Genomic DNA, 20,252 nt, shown 5'->3' with positions numbered 1-20,252 from the left:
GGCCGCTCCCTCCCCACACCTCCTCTATGTCAGGCCACTCCTTCCCCACACCTCCTATGTGCCAGGCCGCTCCCTCCCCCCACCTCCTATATGCCAGGTCACTCCCTCCCCACACCTCGTTTGTGCCAGGCAACTTTTTTCCCCATACCTCCTTTGGTCAATCCATTCTCATCGCTGTTGCATTACATCTTAGATAACTTCCATAGAATTCTTTTGTAAGTCCCAGCACCAGTGACGGATTAAGTAGACCATAAGCCCTGGGCTATTCTCCAATCTTGGGCACGCCTTCTCCACCACCACCCTGCTGCGCCGTGTCTATAGTTAACACCACTTCTCTGTGCTAGCATTGATAAATAGATGTTATGATTCCCCTTGTCAAAGGAATGTGTCCCTACAAACTGACAGTCAACCATTGCTGACAGCATTACACTGTGTACAGACACATCCTCCTGACAAATTGTCTATTAGTCCTGGACTACACAAAGACTTTTTGTGGAATACAGGGATTTCCTACAATACACATGTCAGGAGAGGTGACAGCTCCTGTATAAATCCAGTGACTCACAGGTGACGACTTCTCAGATTCTAGTCATTCTTTTTATCTTTTCTTCACCATCCAGTCCAGACCTCATAACGACTTCTGCCGGCCACGACCCATTTCTGCAGAATCTGCCACTCAGTTGTTTTTGGCTCCTCAACTTTTAGATATATTTCTGCACCTACAAATGAAGATAATATTCTCATGATGCCACACACTATGCACCTAAATATAGTGTGCCCCTGAATACAATTGTGTCAATCACTTTAAAGTATAGCACTACACACACACAGTGCCCCCTGTAGATAGTGCCATTTACAATAACCCCTGTAGATAATGCCCCTCATAGAGCTACCTGCAGATAATGCCCCTCAGAGCATCCTGTAGATAGTGTCCCCATAGAGCCCCTGGTAGATAGTGCTCCCATAGAGCCCCTGTAGATAGTGTTCTGTGTAGATAGTCATCTCTATAGAGTCTCCTGTAGATGTGCCCCCATAGAGCCCCCTGCAGACAGTGCCCCTGTAGATAGTGCCCCCAACTCTACCAACTGAAGAAAGAAAAACATTACATGCTCACCTGTACCTATTCCTGCGCTGTCCTCCAGCGACGCAGGACTGGCCTCTTCTGACCAGACCTTATCCAGCGGAACAGCCAAGGTGGCGCAATAATGTCATCGCGCCACCTGCATCATTGGTAAAGCGCCGAACGGCGGGGCAGGGAACTGATAGTTCCCGTGCCTCGCCAGTGCTAGACTAATCAAGTGTATGCGCATCTTAAGGAAGTGGATACAATGAAATCCCCTAAGACAGTCAAAATTTATAGGAGACTGGAGCCTCAAAAAATTTCAAACATTCGAATATAAAACTTGTGACAAGAAATGGGACACTACTCTTGTTTCCTGTATATCACCCCAGTCCTGCCGTACTGCACTTCCAGTACTTAATAAAAGCAGGCGGGGATCCCACTGAGTTCATCCCACAACCCGTAAGCAGAGGATTCCTATAAGACGGATGGTTTGCTTGAGAGATAGCAGCATGGCACTGCTACTAGATGAGCGTGTCAAGCAAACACCATTAGTTTGTAGTTAAGCAGGTTTATCAGGATAAGGCTGGCTCAACGACTGATTCATAAATGAGGCAGTGTGCACATGTAGCAGAGCTGACTATGCCATTTGCTACAACACATTATAAAATGTTCCCTGCGGTTTGCGTAGGACTGCAGGTGTACCAACTGCATTATCTTTTCCCAGAAAAATTGTTAAATGACCAATATCTGTAGGATAATGGACAGGCTTGTGGAAAAGTATTAGCGCCTTCTGGATTTATTCTATTCTTGAATATTTAGCACATTTAATTGTTTAAAATCTACAAACAAAATTTCTATAAGACAAAGAGAAGAGTGAATACAAAAAACAGATGAGAATAAAATCCTCATAGCAACCGTCTGACATTCTGGGGGTAGTGTGTGGCGGTGTGGGGATTCAGCCTAAACAACTTACAATAACTAACAAAAACTATAGTACTATATGAGCAATTGAGTGGTAGATTAAACCTAATGTACGGTTATGGGCATAGGCGTTAGTAATCGCATGACTGAAGACACATGGAATATAATTGTGTGAATCAGTAGAGAGTAAAAGTAGAAAGACTTGGGTACACTGGTTAATAGGAAGCTTAAGGGCAGCACTCAATGCCAGGTAGCAGCTACAGAAGCAAGTATATATACAGTACTATATGGCAAAAAGTATGTGAACACTTGACCATCATACCTACAATGCATTCGGAAAGTCTTCAGACCCTTTCACTTTTTTCACATTTTGTTATGTTGGGTCATTGTGCTAAAATAAAACAAAAATTAAGTTTTCCCCTCATTCTGCACTCAATACCCCATAATGACGAAGTGAAGACAGAATGTTAGTTCTTTGCTAATTTATTGATAAGGAAAAACTAAAATCTTGCATTTAAATAAGAATTCAGACCTTTTACTCAGTACTTAGTTGGGGCACCTTTGGCAGTGATAACGGTCGCCAGTCTTCTTGGGTTTGATGCCACAAGGTTTGCACAACTGGATTTGGGGATTTTCTGCCATTCTTCTCAGCTCTATCAGGTTGGATGGTGACGTCGGTGGACAGAAATTTTCAGGTCTCTCCAGAGATGTTTGATTGGGTTCAAGTCAGGACTCTGGCCGGGCCACTTAAGGACATTCACAGAATTGTCCCCCCGCCACTCCTGTGTTGTCTTGGCTGTGTGCTCAGGGTCATTGTCTTGTTGGAAGGTGAACTTTGGGCCCAGTCTGAGGTCCAGAGCACTCTGGATCAGGTTTTCATCTGTACTTTGCTCCATGCTTCTATCCCTTAACCCTGACAAGTCTCCCTGTCATGGCCGCTGAAAAACGCCCCACAGCATGATGCTGCCACCACCACGCTTCACTGTAGGGATGGTATTGGGCAGGTGATGAGCAGGGCCTGGTTTCCTCCAGACATGAGGTTTAGAATTGAGGCCAAAAAGTTAAATCTTAGTTTCATCAGACCTCAGAATCTTGTTTCTCACAGTCGGAGAGTCCTTTAGGTGATTTTTTTATTTTTTTTGCAAACTCCGGGTGGCTTTCAAGTGTTTTTTACTGAGGAGAAGCTTCTTTCTGGCCACTCTGCAATGAACCCCAGATTTGTGGGGTGCTGCAGTGATGGTCGACCTTCTGGATGTTTCACCCATCTGCACACAGTATCTTTGGAGCTCAACCAGAATGACCATTGGGTTCTTAATCACCTCTCTTACCAAGGCCCTTCTCCTTACTTAATTTGGTGGGGTGACCAGCTCTAGGGGGAGTCCTGATTGTTCCAAAATTCTTCCATTTAAGAATTATGGAGGCCACTCTACTCTTGGGAACTTTTAGTGCAGCAAACATTTCTTTGTACCCTTCTCCAGATTTGTGCCTCCACACAATCCTGTCCCTGAGCGCTACAGGCAGTTCTTTCCTCCTCATGGCTTGGTTTTTGCTCTGATATACATTGTCAGCTGTGACCTTATATAGACAGGGGTGTGTCTTTCTAAATCATGTCCAATCGAATTTACCACAGGTGGATCCAATCAAGGTTTTGGAAACAATTCACAGATGATCTAAAGGAATGGTACACGCGCACAGCTAAGTTTTATAGCAAAGGGTCTGAATACGCCTAATTTTTAATAAATTTGCAAACATTTCTAACATTCTGTTTTTACTTTGTCATTATAGAGTGATGGAGAAAAACTTGAATTTTTTTTTTTAGCACAAGGCCTCAAAATAACAAAATGTGAAAAAAGTGAAAGGTTCTGAAGACTTTCCGATTACATTGTAAATGACTTTTAGGACATCCAAATCTAAATCTATGGGCGTTAATATGTTGACCCCCTTTTATGGCTATAACAGTTTCCACTTATTTGGGAAGGTTTTTCACAAGATTTTGGGGAATTCGTGCCCATTTATGACGTCAGACAGTAATGTTGGGAGAAAAGGTCTGGCTCAAAATTCTATTAATCCCAAAAGTGTTACACACAGTCAGCAAAAATGCGTGTTTTTTTCTGCCGCCCATAGCATCCGGCAGGAAAAAGCACCGTCCAGGATTTTTTTGCAGTCTCCCAGAACTTTTCACTGCACATGTGCAGTGCAAAGGAATAGTAGGCCGCGGCCGAGAATATTTTCAGATTCTGCTAGACTTCTGCGGAATCTGAAAATATGCAGACCGGCCTCCGCCAGTGGTCAGGTGGCGGCGGCCATGAGGTCAGGTGACTGGACTGGTCCACTCCTGTGCCCAGTCAAAAGTGAAACTCTGCCGCTTTGCCGCATGTCCACCTCCTCCTGACGATGAGTCATGTCAGGCAGAGCGGAGAGTGGTAGCAGTAGGCTCCGCTCTGTTTGTACTAAGTACAAGAGAAGGGGGGGGGGGTGCGGTGCTATTTACAAGGGAAGGGGGGCTGTGCGGTGCTAGGGAAGGAGGGCTGTGCGGCGCTATTTATAAGCGAAGGTGCGCTATCTACAAGGGAGGGGCTGTGTGGCGCTATATACAAGGGATTTTGATCTGCCTGCACGCCGTTTGCCGCAGTTTTCCGCAGTATTTTTCGCTGTGTTTTACGCGTGAGGCCATTGAGCCTGCGAAAAACGCTTTCTATGCCTCCCATTAATGTCAATGGGAGGTCAGAGACGTAAACGCCAGAAGATAGGGCATGTCGCTTCTTTTTCCCAGAAGCCGGTTTTACCGCTCGCGGGAAAAAAACGCCTCTGCCTCCCATTTTCGGACGTTTTTTGGCACATTTTCCGGCGCGGTTTCCGCGTCAAAAAATGTGTAAAAAAACTCTATGTGAACAGGGCCTAAGAGCGCATCACTTTGTATCTAATATTTTTAGAAGCTTTACTTTTCAGGTTTTTTCCCTGTTGCTGCCGACAGATGCTGACGTTTGATGGGGTCGGGGAGTCATTTATCAAGTGTCAGCGGAGGAACCTTCACCATCCACAGGTCTCTTTGTTTCTTCTACTTTGTAATTCGGGATTTCAGCCGTTTGCTCTAAACAGCATCACAGACTTCTAGTTTTGTGACATTTTAGACCATCGGATGTGTGGATCTTGTCACTTTCAGGTGATCAGACTTTAATTTTCACATCATATTTTCAGACAGTAACAGTAAGTGCTTCTCAAAGCCTAGGACATCTGTCCAGGTAGCGGGATATTCAGGACAGCAGATTACAGAGGAAAGAAAGAAAGAAAGAAAGAAAGAAAGAAAGAAAGCAAGAAAGAAAGAAAGAAAGAAAGAAAGAAAGAAAGAAAGAAAGAAAGAAAGAAAGAAAGAAAGAAAGAAAGAAAGAAACGAATGAAAGAAACGAAAGAAAGAAAGAAAGAAAGAAAGAAAGATAGAAAAGAAAGAAAGAAACGAAAGAAAGAAACAAATGAAAGAAACGAATGAAAGAAAGAAACGAATGAAAGAAAGAAACGAAAGAAAGAAGGGAAGAAAGAAAATAAAAATAAGAAAGAAAGGAATGAAAAAAAGGAAAGAAACGAAAGAAAGAAACTAATGAAAGAAACGAATGAAAGAAACGAAAGAAAGAAACAAAAGAAAGAAAGACAGAAACGAATGAAAGAAACGAAAGAAAGAAAGAAAGACAGAAAGAAAAAAACGAATGAAAGAAATGAATGAAAGAAACGAATGAAAGAAACGAAAGAAAGAAACAAAAGAAAGAAAGACAGAAAGATAGAAAGAAAGAAACGAATGAAAGAAACGAACGAACGAACGAAAGAAAAAAAGAAAGAAAAAGAAACAAAAGAAAGAAACGAATGAAAGAAACGAACGAACGAACGAACGAACGAACGAACGAAAGAAAAAAAGAAAGAAAAAGAAACAAAAGAAAGAAACGAATGAAAGAAACGAATGAAAGAAACGAATGAAAGAAACGAATGAAAGAAAGAAACGAATGAAAGAAACGAATGAAAGAAACGAATGAAAGAAACGAATGAAAGAAAGAAACGAATGAAAGAAAGAAAGAAACGAAAGAAAGAAACGAAAGAAAGAAGGAAAGAAAAGAAAAATAAGAAAGAAAGGAATGAAAAAAAGGAAAGAAACGAAAGAAAGAAAGAAAGAAAAAGAAAATAAAAAAATTAAAGATTCACTCTAGTAAATAATCTATACACTGGGAGTTTTGAATGTATTTCACAAAAAAAACTGCTGTACAACCCTTATAACAAATTGATGTTGTCGACCCTTTTTGCACGTCACATGCAGGAAAAAGCGGCGTGACTAAGAGGAGTCGCAAAATGCGCTAGATTTATTAACGCTGTGCACCATCTTTTTTTGTAAACTTCACTAAGCAAGAGGTGGGTAAAATATGTAAAAGAACACGTCAAGCAAGCTGTGCCAAATTTATCATGCAGCGTGCGCCATTGTGATTCATTTGGCGCCGTTTCCACCTGTCTGGTCTAACTTTAGTACAGAGTTAATAAATCTCATTGTATTTGGTCTAGCGCAGGGTCTGAGGGGGTGGAGCATGACACAGGAATTCTAAGAATTTGCAGGAAGAAAAAATTGGTGGACCATAGACGGCGCTGCTGGTAATAAAGGTAGAAGCAGTTACAGTGTTTTGAAATATAAAAATAAATAACTTATTGCAAAAGACTACAAAAGACTACGCGTTTTAACACTGAACCAGCGTCTTCATCAGGCCTTACTACAATTTTGCACGTGGAAAGATAAATTTGGCATTGCTCGCTTGACATGTTAGTCAGTCTCTTCTTCCTTGTGCCACCTCTTGGCTGACATAATTTACACCAATGTTTTGCACAAAAACAATGGCGCACACGATTAATAAATGTGAGTTTTTTATGACTTCTTATGCCACTCCTATTTTTTGGGGACATAAAAGCTGTGACGGAAAATGCAAAGAGTGTCTCAGACATAAAATAAATTTGGCGCGCACCATATACGATACACTTTTTATTACACATTTTGGTTAGTAAATCTCGCCCAAGGTGTTATACTATACCTAGTGCAGGGCCTGAGGGAGTGGTGTATTACACAGGGATTCTCTCTTTCGGTGTGCATTGAATCCCTGTGTCATGCTCCGCCCCCTCATTCCCTGCACTAAACATAACACAGCTTATCTGTTTTGCCTGGAGTTTTCCTTTAAGATTATCTGTGATATTAGTGATATGATAACGCCATTTAAATTAATTCTATATTCAGTCTGTTGAGATTTGAGAGTGGTGGCCTTGACCGGGTCTATGAAGCAGTGATGTTTTGTGGAGAGGTTAATTCTTTACCCAAGCCTAACTAACTATATATATATAGTCGAGTCTCATTATTATGACTACTTGCTACTTTTTTTACGTCTGCAGCATTTAGCCCATGAAGGAAGTGATGTGTCGTGGGCAGGATTGGTGTTTATAAAAGGGGTGTGATAGGCTGCCTGGCACGGACAGCAGTAGACGGGCGGGCAGTGATCAATAAGGTGCTGGTCGGTGGTCTCCGGTATCTGGCGTCATGCTGACTGAAGAACATACCACATTTGCTGGAGGGTGCATGGGGAGCATCCATGTGGTCCCACAGATACTCAATTGGGAAGTACTTGGAAGTCTTGGTCGGGCTCTTCCTGTCGGACATTTCTAGCCGTGTAACATGTCGCATTGTCTTGCTGGAAGATTCCATCTGCCCCAGGGAAGACAATCAGCACGTATGGGGGGGGGGAGGGTGACGTGATCTGCAACGATGGATTCATACCCAGATCGGTTCAGAGCCATCCACATGGATGAGTGACCCAGAGAATGCCATGAAAAACTTCCCCAGACCATAACGCTGCCGCCACCGGCTTGTATTCCTCCAGCAATGGTTGCCGGGTGTTTGTTCGCCGATGTTTCTCGCCTGACACACCAACGTCCATCCGTTCCATGAAGAATAAAATGTGACTCATCGGAGAAGATGACCCTTTGCATATCATCGGGGGTCCAATTCCGATACTCCCGTGCAAATTGAAGCCTTTTTTTCCTTTGCACCTTTGTCACATAGGAGCAGTGACCATCCATCGGCTTCTGAGTCCCATACGCAGTCGGGTTCGCTGAACTGTTATTTTTGACCCCCGTCTGGTGGCCCCCTGGATGATTCTCACGGTGAGCTGCTCCACTGTAGCGTGTTGTTTGGCCCTTGCGCACCTTCGTAGCCGACGTTCACCTCTCACATTAATGACGCGTGGTGCTCCGCAGTTTCCAGGTTGCTTATTCCCAATGGCGCCATTTGTCCATTCGCGATACACTTTCACCACAGCAGCACGCGAACAGTTCACAAACTGCGCTGTGTGAGAAATACCGACAACCTGGGCCCGAAAGCCGATAATCAGCTCTTATAGCAACTCTGATCACCCCTTTTACAAAAATGGGTGATATGTGATCAGACAGCCGACCGCACCCCTTATATACCCACCAAGCCACGACTCATCACTGCCTTCATGGGCAACGCGCTGCCAACGTCGACAGTAGGAGGTGCTCATAATAATGGGACTCCACTGTGTAATATATTCTTGTATAGTTGTCTCTCATCAGCTGATTGTGTTACCGGATTGTGTTACCCTTCTTAGAGACACACATTTTTGGTAACGTCTATGGGGAACATTTGCGGTTGGGGAACACACGGATCAGACACATCGGATTACAACATCTGCATATTAATAACTGTTTTATGGCTCATTTTCTCTCGGAATTAATGACATTTCACTTTCATTTTCTTTAAAACCCAAATTCTATGTTCTAATGGGTCTCCTGTCAAAGGAGCTTGATTAAGGAGGTTCTTCTGGTGTTATCATATTATATTTCATCTGTGTTTTGGGGGTGACAACCTCAGTCTGATAAAACAGTGTAAGTGGAAGAGAAGTAGAAAAAGAACAAGGTTAATGGAATAAGCAAAAGACTAAAAGGACTTTCAGTTTGTGTTTCTTCGCCTGTACAGCATGGGAAGCAGGCACATTATATTCCTCCGCTATCATCTATAGTGCGCTGTCAGGTAATAGCATTACACTCTTGCCATCAAACTAAGGAAGCCGCTGTCAGGTGACAGTTACTCCACTTGCCCCCTAACTATGAATGAAAGGAGAATCTGTCAGATGACAGCCACTCCTACTGTACTTTACCTTCAGTGAATGGAGCGGCTGTCAGATGACAGCCACTCCTACTGTACTTTACCTTCAGTGAATGGAGCGGCTGTCAGATGACAGCCACTCCTACTTTTTCTATACCCCTCAGTGAATAGGGCAGCTGGCAGATAACATTCTCTGCTCTTGCTCTTCTACCTTCAATGAATAGAGTGTCTGTCAATTAACAGTCACGCCTCTTGCTCCTGCACCTAAAGTGAATGGAGTGGCTGTCAGATAACAGTCACTCCTTCTGCAGCCCTACCTTCAGTGAATAGAGTGGCTGTCAGATAACAGTCACTCTTGCTCCTCTTCCATCAGTGAATGGAGTGGCTGTCAGATAACAGTTACTCCTCCTGCTCCCATACCTTCAGCGAATGCATTGGCTGTCAGATAGCAGTCCCTCTTCTTCCTCCTCTACCTTCAGTGAATGTAGTGGCTTTTAGATAACAGTCTCTCCTGCACCCATACCATCAGTGAATGGAGTGGCTGTCAGATATCAGTCACTCCTCTTGCTCCCTTATCTTGACTGAAGTGGAGCGGCTGTCCCATGACTCTTTTTTTATTTATTTGTTTTAAATCTGTCTCTATAGATATTCCAGAATATAAGCGAATATAGAGAGCAAAATGAAAGATGACAAACATTTAGCTGGCGACACAAGTCATTGTACAAACAAAAAAAAAACTTCTAACGAGCCTCATACCAACCTTGGAGCCTCTCACCTACAGTGAGTAAAGAGATTCAGGTGGAAACAAGAAACTTTTTGAGATGAGCTGATGAGATGTTGGTGTGAAGATTCCAAGTAGGAGAAAAGTTCAGCCACAAACATGCAGGTAAAAGACCACCAAGAAACGGAGCACCGAGCCACCGGACACCAGGGAATGGGGGAAAACAAACAAACACTGGACCTTAGGGACTTAAACACAAAAACATTGCAGATAGAGAACAGAAAATGACACATATATGCAATGTTACTTTTGCCTTAATACCTTCACGCGTTTTGCATAAGCTAAGGAGACCGTCAAAGTGAAATAAATCTTATCTGAATCATCTCCACTTTACTCGGTGGTATAATTATTGGCCCCCTCACTGCTGTGAGCCTTTCCTCTGATACACGGAGACGTAGGTAATATAAAATGATCAGTTTGCTGAGATTTCACATAGAAACCTTCCCTTCCTCTACTTTATTTTCATTGAGTTGACAGTTTGTTTGCGGTTTACACCTGGACTGAACCTTTGTTCCACATCTATATATTCAAGACTCTCATCCTTCGCCCTTGCACAAAAAAGGTCACTTTGATTTTATGGATGGAGCGTTGCAGATTCAGCTTTCTCTCGAGATCTTTGCACCCAAGTTGTAATTCAACCTCTTTATTTTCCAAACTGAACACTCAACCTTTTCCATTAAAGTTTGTGGCTGAGTCCGGTGTCAGAGGGAAATTAGACCAAACGCAAAAAATACCTCCTCAATAAACCGGTAGAGTCCCGAAATGCTGAGCAATATTTCAACTGGTGGATGGACAAGTGAACATAGATTTGATATAGATGAACCTCTCCTATAACATCCTATGACCAAATTAATTACAATATATTTTGGCCGTACTCGATCAACTATTGGAATCTTGTGACCAGTTTGGTCAACGTGTGGGTCATTTATGACTTACTGTTTTTCTCATGTGTAAATTTCTCTGTTTCATTGGCGCCACTGCTCAGTGATATCATTGCGTAACATCTGGACTACCTTAAGATGTATGTGGGCCCTTGGGTGACAAAGAAAAAGTGTGTCCCCTGTCTATCTCACAGGCATAGAGCATGTTTACCCAGGTTGCCATGTGCTTACCAAGCCCACAGTGCCCTGTTATTGTCCAAGTTTTCCTGGTTCTGTTGCTGGTCCTGGGTTATAGGATGATCTCCCTCTGTCCCTTTATCAACAGTAAAACAGTGCATAACAAAAATAGGCATGACACCATCAAGATTTGGTGGGAAACAAGACATCCAATGGAAAACTGTTGGACAGTTTATTTGTACTCACATGTAGGTAGAACAGAATTTCCTACCTCTCCAGTGTGTTTAAAGGGTAACTAAACGTTCAAACTTCTGACATGTCATAGTGACATGTCAGAAGTTTGGATTGGTGGGGGTCCGAGCACTGAGACCCCCACCAATCTCTAAAACGAAGCGGCAGTAGTGTTCGTGTGAGCGCTCAGCCGCTTAGTTTCTGTTCGGCAAATCAATGAAGCAGTGTACGGAGTCAATAGAAAGTTTATGAGCCCGTACTCCGCTACATCAGCTTTCCGGAAAAAGCTGAATACAAACTAAGCGGCTCAGTGCTCACACGAACACTTCTGCCACTTTGTTTTAGCGATTCGTGGGGGTCTCAGTGCTCGTACCCCCACCAATCAAAACTTCTGACATGTCACTATGACATGTCAGAAGTTTGTTGAACGTTTAGTTACCCTTTAAGTTTATTTAAACTATTAGATATTCCTAAAATCCTCAATGCATTATAAGCAGAGCCCTTCCTCAGGACAATACGTGGCTTACCAATGCTATATATAACCTGAGGCTCTATTAATATTAACTTCATGGTGTAAATGTTAAACTCCCAATCATTCCAAGGATAAGTGGAGGTCCAAACATTTTCTAATCGGTCAATATAATGGACCATGGTGGAGAAGTAGCTTTCGAACCAAAGAAAACCATCAGTTCCTTGGATTACTATGAGATCATTCGACTCATGTCAGAGCTTGGATGAATGTATTTGTTGTATGTATCAATCGTTCTGCAGAGTCATCTTGGTCTTGATTGCATATTTTGATTTTTTTACTTAAATTAATATTGAATATACTGTTGTCAGAAGAACAAAAAGACTTTGGGGAAGGACCGGAAATGTGGGGGTGTCCGACAGCGGGGGGTCCGGTGTGCGCTGTGTTACTCTTTGAGAAAATAGATACAGTAGATAAGAATTACAATATGTTCTTTTAGATTAAATGGAAACAAGTATCATCTACTGAGGTTAATACACAATGTGCAGAATACACTGATCATACTAATTTACAGTCATACAAAAGAAGGGGAAACGAGGACAGAAACAGCTGAACGGAGGCACTAATGGTACCAGGTCAAGGCTAAAACAAAACTCTACTCATTATGTATCTGCTTTATATTATATGATAGACATTTACTATTGTTGTCTTTCGTCTATACATTTCTAGAAAAATATTATTATAATATATACGCTGCCAATGCAACCTATGGAAAGGGTACCATTTCTTTATATGACATGTCGATGCTCATGAATTTCTAATCTGCTAAATTTACATGTTGTATTTCCTTTATAATCTAAGTTGGCCAAAAATGCGGTGCTGATTTATTTTCATAATATATCTTTTTAGGGGTCCGAGCTCTGTTTTTCCTGCTACTGAGCTCTAAACACCCTGTTTTCCTTTACATAGCCATAGCCATAGTAGCCACTACTAAGGGAAACTTGCTAAAGACGGAATTATTATAGAGTTCAATGGACGCTCTGTCTTCAGTAAGCTCCTGAGTTCCCTCTAGTGGTGGCTGCAGGCAATAAAAAAAATCAGTTGGCTACGACACAGCAATCAGCTGTGTAATCTGGATTTGTAATATCATTTTATCAGCTATTGAGCCTTGTTTGACCAGGAGGGGACAGAAAAAGTAAACAGAATTAAAACAATAATAATAATAAAATAAAAAAACTTCCAGGCACAAAACTGAATGCTACTCTGGAGGAAACCATGTAATTAATTTGTCATAAGTTTTTGTACTAAGCGGGAGGGAAACAGATGCCCATAAAATCTGATAATCTACAGGAGAGAGGTCGCTCCCCATAAGAGCTGACAATCTACAGAAGAGAGGTCCCTGTCCATAAGAGCTGACAATCTACAGGAGAGAGGTTGCTGCCCATAAGAGCTGACAATCTACAGAAGAGAGGTCCTTGACCATAAGAGCTTACACTCTACAGGAGAGAGGACCCCGCCCATAAGAGGATACACTCTACAGAAGAGAGGACACTGCCCATAAGAGCTTACACTCTACAGGGGAGAGGACCCTGCTGACCATAAGAGCTTACACTCTACAGGAGAGAGGACCCCGCCCATAAGAGCATACACTCTACAGAAGAGAGGACACTGCCCATAAGAGCTTACACTCTACAGGGGAGAGGACCCTGCTGACCATAAGAGCTGACAATCTACAGAAGAGAGGTCCTTGACCATAAGAGCTTACACTCTACAGGAGAGAGGACCCCGCCCATAAGAGCATACACTCTACAGAAGAGAGGACACTGCCCATAAGAGCTTACACTCCACAGGAGAGAGATCCCTGCCCATAAGAGCTTACACTCCACAGGAGAGAGGTCCCTGCCCATAAGAGCTTACACTCTACAGGAGAGAGGTCCCTGTCCATAAGAGCTGACAATCTACAGGAGAGAGGTTGCTGCCCATTAGAGCTGACAATCTACAGAAGAGAGGTCCTTGACCATAAGAGCTTACACTCTACAGGAGAGAGGACCCCGCCCATAAGAGCATACACTCTACAGAAGAGAGGACACTGCCCATAAGAGCTTACACTCCACAGGAGAGAGGTCCTTGACCATAAGAGTTTAGAAAAGAAGAAATATATTACAGAAAGTTTGCTCACCGCATTTCCGATACGTTAGTTGGTAGAAGTTGATTTTGTCCAGATGCTGCAGGTGCTTGAAAATACCCCCAACAAAGTCCTGTGTCGGCCGCAGGTATACAAGGTAATGGAAGTGAACAATGAAAGGTGTATCCAGCACTCTGTATAAAAGTTAATTGTTTATTCGGTCAATCTAAAACATAAAGATTAAAACAAAAAATCCCGGGACCACGCTTACGCGTTTCAGAATGCGAGGGTCCTTAGTCATAGCTTGGTGTTCCACTTATGAGTTCACATTTTTATACCATATATCCTAGGTCAGGTGACATCCTGTGGGTGGGCTATAGAAATTAACCGTCTCATGCATGGCTTTAGTTGTGTTGCGTAACATCAATTGCTGAAATATTTCATTTTTGTCATTTATATCTTTTTGTTTGAATAAAGCAATACATTTCTAGTCATGTTAATCTGTTGTGCATATTATTGCATCCGTGGTGCTGAAGGACAGCTCAACTTAGAATAACTGAAAAATGACGCTGCCTGGTGCTGAAAGACAGCTCCCCTTAAAATAGACCAGCATGAAGTCGCTTAAAGGGAATGTGTCGCCAGAATTTTTAATTTTTTTTTAGTTAAACAATTATTATTGAAGTGATTACACGTTGTTTTAATTTTTTAAATTTTTTCACAAGTCAGGAAATATTTTAAATTAGATTCTTATTTATAATATTTCCATGTGCTGGTCACCAGAGGGAGCAGTTCCCAAAATTGCAGCATGGTCACTGTGGTAAAGCAACCTCATTGATTTATGTTGCAAATTTGGGGTGGACACTCTCTCTCTAGTGTCCTCACACAATCCCCCCTCCCTTATTCTGGCTAGTGTCAGGAGAAGGAGGGGTTTGAATCTTCAAACCTCCTACACTGTGTGCCGCCATTTTCTGAGCGACTGCACAGTGTAGGAGGATTAAATACAGGGCTCAGCAGACAGTATCACACAAACATAATAGACACATCACATACACGAACATAATGCACACATCACATACACAAACATAATACACACATCTCATACATGAACATAATACACACATCACATACACGAACATAAATTACCTTCTCCTGCCGCGGCCGCCTCCGCTCCTATGCATTGCGTCTTTGCTTCCTTGAACATATGGCCAGAAGCCGCGGCCGGAAGTCGTCATCTTACTGTCCGGCAGCTGCTTCCGGTCCACATGAAAATGGCGCCGGATTTCGCTCTGCGAACGAGCTTCGTTTTGGTCTCTGTGGCATGCGCCGTTCCCACACAGACAGCGTACGCTTCAGAGAATGGAACGTCTCCCGTTCGCATTCTCTATGGGGTTGTATGTGCCGTATTCCATCTCTGTATGTGTCGTTAATCGACACATACAGAGATGAAAAAAAAAATGGCAGCCCCCATAGAGAAGTAAAAGTAAGAACAAAGTACAACACAAAAACACAAATAAATACAATTTATGTCAATATCATATTAAAAGCAATATGATAAAAAAAATAAAACATTTCATGACACCTTCCCTTTAAAAGAACAAACAGGATATATGTTGTCTTATATTAGGGACTGATTTCCTCAATTATATGTTATTATTCCACTTCTATATTCCATTGTCTTGCATAGTGAACGCCTCATTTTATTTTGAACATGGCTATGTTTCACCTACGTATTATGTTATATTCCGGCATGAATACCACATATCAGATGTGGCAATCCAAACTGTCCACACATGTGAAACCTCATGTAGAATGTGTGTGTTAGTCTGAACATGATATTTATAAACTCACTATATGGTATCATAAGTACCTGTTAGTGCTTGATTTACACCTGTTGGAACATTCAAAAGATTATTTTTTGCCTTAATAATTTGAATTAGTGTAAATTGAATTAAGTTCGACTAATAAATGTACATGAGATCATTTCTGTAGTTCATTCCTTGCGTGAAGCGGGTGTCCAATTTTAAAATCCATAGTGCCTCTCTATTTAAAAGGAGCTTTCTCCAATCTCCACCTTTTTTGGGATGACATACTCTTTGGTGGAGTTCTATAAAATGTTTGGCTGCTCCCGATACATTCGTTTTATTTGGATTTTTTTATGTCTGCTAGATGTTCCCTTTTCTTTAGTGGTCTAATTGTGCAACCCACATATTGTACATTACATTTGTCGCAATGTAGGACATATACTATGTGGGTGGTGTTACAATGTATTAGAGATTTTATAGAGAAAGAGATGTTGTTAGATGAGGAAATTAAAATAGAGGTATTTGACATTATGGTACACATAGTGCATCTTGTACCATCACATTTGTATGAACCAGTGCATGTCAGCCATGTGCTTTTATTTTGGGCAATTCTGAGGAAAATGCTGGGGGAAATACGATTTCCTATTGTGGTAGAATTTCTAGTTACAGCCTGTTTTAAGAATATTCTTTAGACTACAATCTTTGTCCAAAATAGGAAGATAACGTTTTATAATGGTTACAATTTGTCCATATTTTTTACTGAAAGGAGTGGAAAAGGTTAGATTTTTATTTAGTTCTTTTGAACTCATAAGTGGAACACCAAGCTATGACTGAAACGCGTAAGCGTGGTCCTAGGATTTTTGTTTTAATCTTTATGTTTTAAAATGACCGAATAAACCATTAACTTTTATACCAAGTGCTGGATACACCTTTCATTGTTCACTTCCATTACCATAAGAGCTTAGACTCTACAGGAGAGTGGTCCCTGCCCGTAAGAGCTGAGAATCTACAGGAGGGCGGACCCTGACCATAAGAGCTTACACTTTACAGGAGAGAGGTACCTGCCCATACAAGCTTACACTCTACAGGAGAGTTGTCCCTGCCCGTAAGAGCTTACACTCTACAGGAGAGAGGAACCTGCCCATAAGAGCTTACACTCCACAGGAGAGAGATCTCTGCCCATAAGAGCTTACACTCTACAGGAGAGAGGACCCTGCCCATAAGACCATACATTCTACAGGAGAGAGGTCTCTGCCCATAAGAGCTTACACTCTAAAGGAGAGAGGTCCCTGCCCATATGAGCTGATGATCTACAGGAGAGAGGTCCCTGCCCATAAGAGCTTACACTCTACAGGAGAGAGAACCCTACCCATAAGAACTTACACTCTACAGGAGAGAGGTCCCTACCCATAAGAGCTAACACTCTAAAGGAGAGAGGTCCCTGCCCATACGAGCTGATGATCTACAGGAGAGAGGTCCCTGCCCATAAGAGCTTACACTCTACAGGAGAGAGGTCCCTGCCCATAAGAGCTTACACTCTACAGAAGAGAGGACCCTGCCCATAAGAGCTTACACTCTACAGGAGAGAGAACCCTACCCATAAGAACTTACACTCTACAGGAGAGAGGTCCCTACCCATAAGAGCTTACACTCTACAGGAGAGAGGTCCCTACCCATAAGAGCTTACACTCTACAGGAGAGAGGTCCCTGCCCATACGAGCTGATGATCTACAGGAGAGAGGTCCTTGTCCATAAGAGCTTACACTCTACAGAAGAGAGGTCCCTGACCATAAGAGCTTACACTCTACAGAAGAAAGGACCCTGCCCATAAGAGCTTACACTCTACAGGAGAGAGAACCCTACCCATAAGAACTTACACTCTACACGAGAGAGGTCTCTACCCATAAGAGCTTACACTCTAAATGAGAGAGGTCCCTGCCCATACGAGCTGATGATCTACAGGAGAGAGGTCCTTGTCCATAAGAGCTTACACTCTACAGGAGAGAGGTCCCTGCCCATAAAAGCTTACACTCTACAGGAGAGAGGTCCCTACCCATAAGAGCTGACAATCTACAGGGGAGAGGTCCCTGCCCATAAGAGCTTACACTCTACAGAAGAGAGGTCCCTGACCATAAGAGCTTACACTCTACAGAAGAGAGGACCCTGCCCATAAGAGCTTACACTCTACAGGAGAGAGAACCCTACCCATAAGAACTTACACTTTAAAGAAGAGACGTCCCTGACCATAAGAGCTTACACTCTACAGGAGAGAGGTCCCTACCCGTAAGAGCTGACAATCTACAGGAGAGTGGACCCTGACCATAAGAGCTTACACTCTACAGGAGAAAGGTCCCTACCCGTAAGAGCTGACAATCTACAGGACAGTGGACCCTGCCCATAAGAGCTGACAATCTACAGGAGAGAGGTCCCTGCCCATAAGAGCTTACACTCTACAGGAGAGAGGTCCCTGCCCATACGAGCTGATGATCTACAGGAGAGAGGTCCTTGTCCATAAGAGCTTACACTCTACAGAAGAGAGGTCCTTGACCATAAGAGCTTACACTCTACAGAAGAGAGGACCCTGCCCATAAGAGCTTACACTTTACAGGAGAGAGAACCCTACCCATAAGAACTTACACTTTAAAGAAGAGACGTCCCTGACCATAAGAGCTTACACTCTACATGTAATGGCGGAAGGAGGTGAAGGGAACAAGTGAGCCCTAATCTACCCACCGCCCTGTCCCTGCCTACTTGCAACGACCCGCCCTAGGCGACGGGGTACAACTGGGCGGCGGTCCCTACGCTGTCTAAGTGCAAGGGGGTACAAACAGGGAACACGCAAGGGAATACAGTAGCCCACGGAACGCCGCGAGGAAACGGAGCGGGAAAGAGCCAGTCAGGATCAGGAAGTAGTGGAGTATACAAACGGGAGCACGGAGCAGAAGCAAGCCAGGGGCAGAGCAACGCAGGATAAACGGAACTGAAGCAAGGCAGAAGCACGGCAGAAGCAGGCTGGAGCAAGGCAGCAGTGGGGCCAGGAATCCAAGAGAATAACAAGCAAGGAGGAAGAGAAAACGGCAGGTATAAATGGACAGGGGGCGGAGCTAACTCTGACTGACCAGGCCGCGATAGGCTCTCCCACTCCTGAGCCTGCCACCCTGATTGGTGGGAGCAGGTGTCAGTCTCAGAGGTCTGGCCTCAGGTGTCGACTGATTAATCCTGGGAGTATACCCAGACATAGTGCCTGGCAGATCCTTTACAGTACTCCCCCCTTTATGAGGGGCCACCGGACCCTTACTAAGAGGACCCGGTTTAGTGGGGAAGAGAAGGTGGAACCTCCTGATCAATACCCCAGCGTGAACATCTCGAGCAGGAACCCAAGTCCTCTCCTCCGGCCCGTATCCTCTCCAATGGACCAGGTACTGGAGGGAGCCCTGGATCATCCTACTGTCCACAATCTTGGCCACCTCGAATTCCACCCCCTCAGGGGTGAGAACGGGAACAGGAGGTTTCCTCGAGGGGGACCAGGACGGGGAGCAGCGTTTCAGGAGGGAGGCATGGAAGACGTCGTGTATACGAAAGGATGGGGGCAGCTCCAGACGGAAGGATACAGGGTTGAGGACTTCAATGACCTTATAAGGTCCAATAAATCGGGGAGCAAACTTCCTGGACGGGACCTTAAGGCGCAAGTTCCTCGACGACAACCACACAAGATCCCCGACGACAAACCGGGGGTTAGCAGAACGTCTACAATCAGCCTGAATCTTTTGTACGCTCTGGGACGCCTCTAGGTCCTTCTGAACCTGGGCCCAGACTGTGCACAGTTCCCGATGAACGTCCTCTACCTCGGGATTATTGGAACCACCAGGGGAAACGGAGGAGAACCTAGGATTAAACCCGAAATTACAGAAAAACGGGGAGACCCCTGACGAGTTACTGACCCGGTTATTCAGGGAAAATTCGGCGAGGGGAAGGAATGAGACCCAATCAAATTGACAGTCAGAAATGAAACACCTTAAATATTGTTCCAGGGATTGGTTAGTCCTTTCCGTTTGGCCATTAGTTTCGGGATGGAAGGCGGAGGAGAAGGACAGATCAATCTCCAATTTTTTACAAAAAGCTCTCCAAAATAAGGAAACAAATTGTACCCCTCTGTCCGAAACGATATTGACTGGGGCCCCATGGAGACGCAAAATGTGTTTCACAAACAAAGAAGCTAACGTCTTGGCGTTAGGTAGTTTCTTAAGGGGCACAAAGTGGCACATCTTGCTGAAGCGGTCTACTACCACCCACACCACCGACTTGCCCTGAGATGGAGGCAAATCGGTGATAAAATCCATGGAGATATGGGTCCAAGGTCTCTGGGGAATGGGCAAGGAACGTAGTAAGCCCGCAGGTCGGGACCTAGGGGTCTTGGACCTAGCACAGACCTCACAAGCGGCGACGTAAGCCCTAACGTCTTTAGGCAACCCAGGCCACCAATAGTTTCTGGTAATGAGGAGTTTGGTACCCAAGATGCCAGGATGACCAGATAGAGCGGAGTCATGGTTTTCCCTGAGCACCCTTAGCCGGTATTGCAGGGGGACAAACAGTTTGTCCCCAGGGAGGTTCCCGGGAGCTGAACCTTGATCAGCCGCGATGTCAGAGGCTAAGTCAGAATCAGT

This window comes from Rhinoderma darwinii, chromosome 5 (genome assembly GCF_050947455.1).
Source record: "Rhinoderma darwinii isolate aRhiDar2 chromosome 5, aRhiDar2.hap1, whole genome shotgun sequence".
In the NCBI taxonomy this organism is placed as follows: domain Eukaryota; kingdom Metazoa; phylum Chordata; class Amphibia; order Anura; family Rhinodermatidae; genus Rhinoderma; species Rhinoderma darwinii.
Note: the sequence above shows the minus strand (reverse complement) of the source record.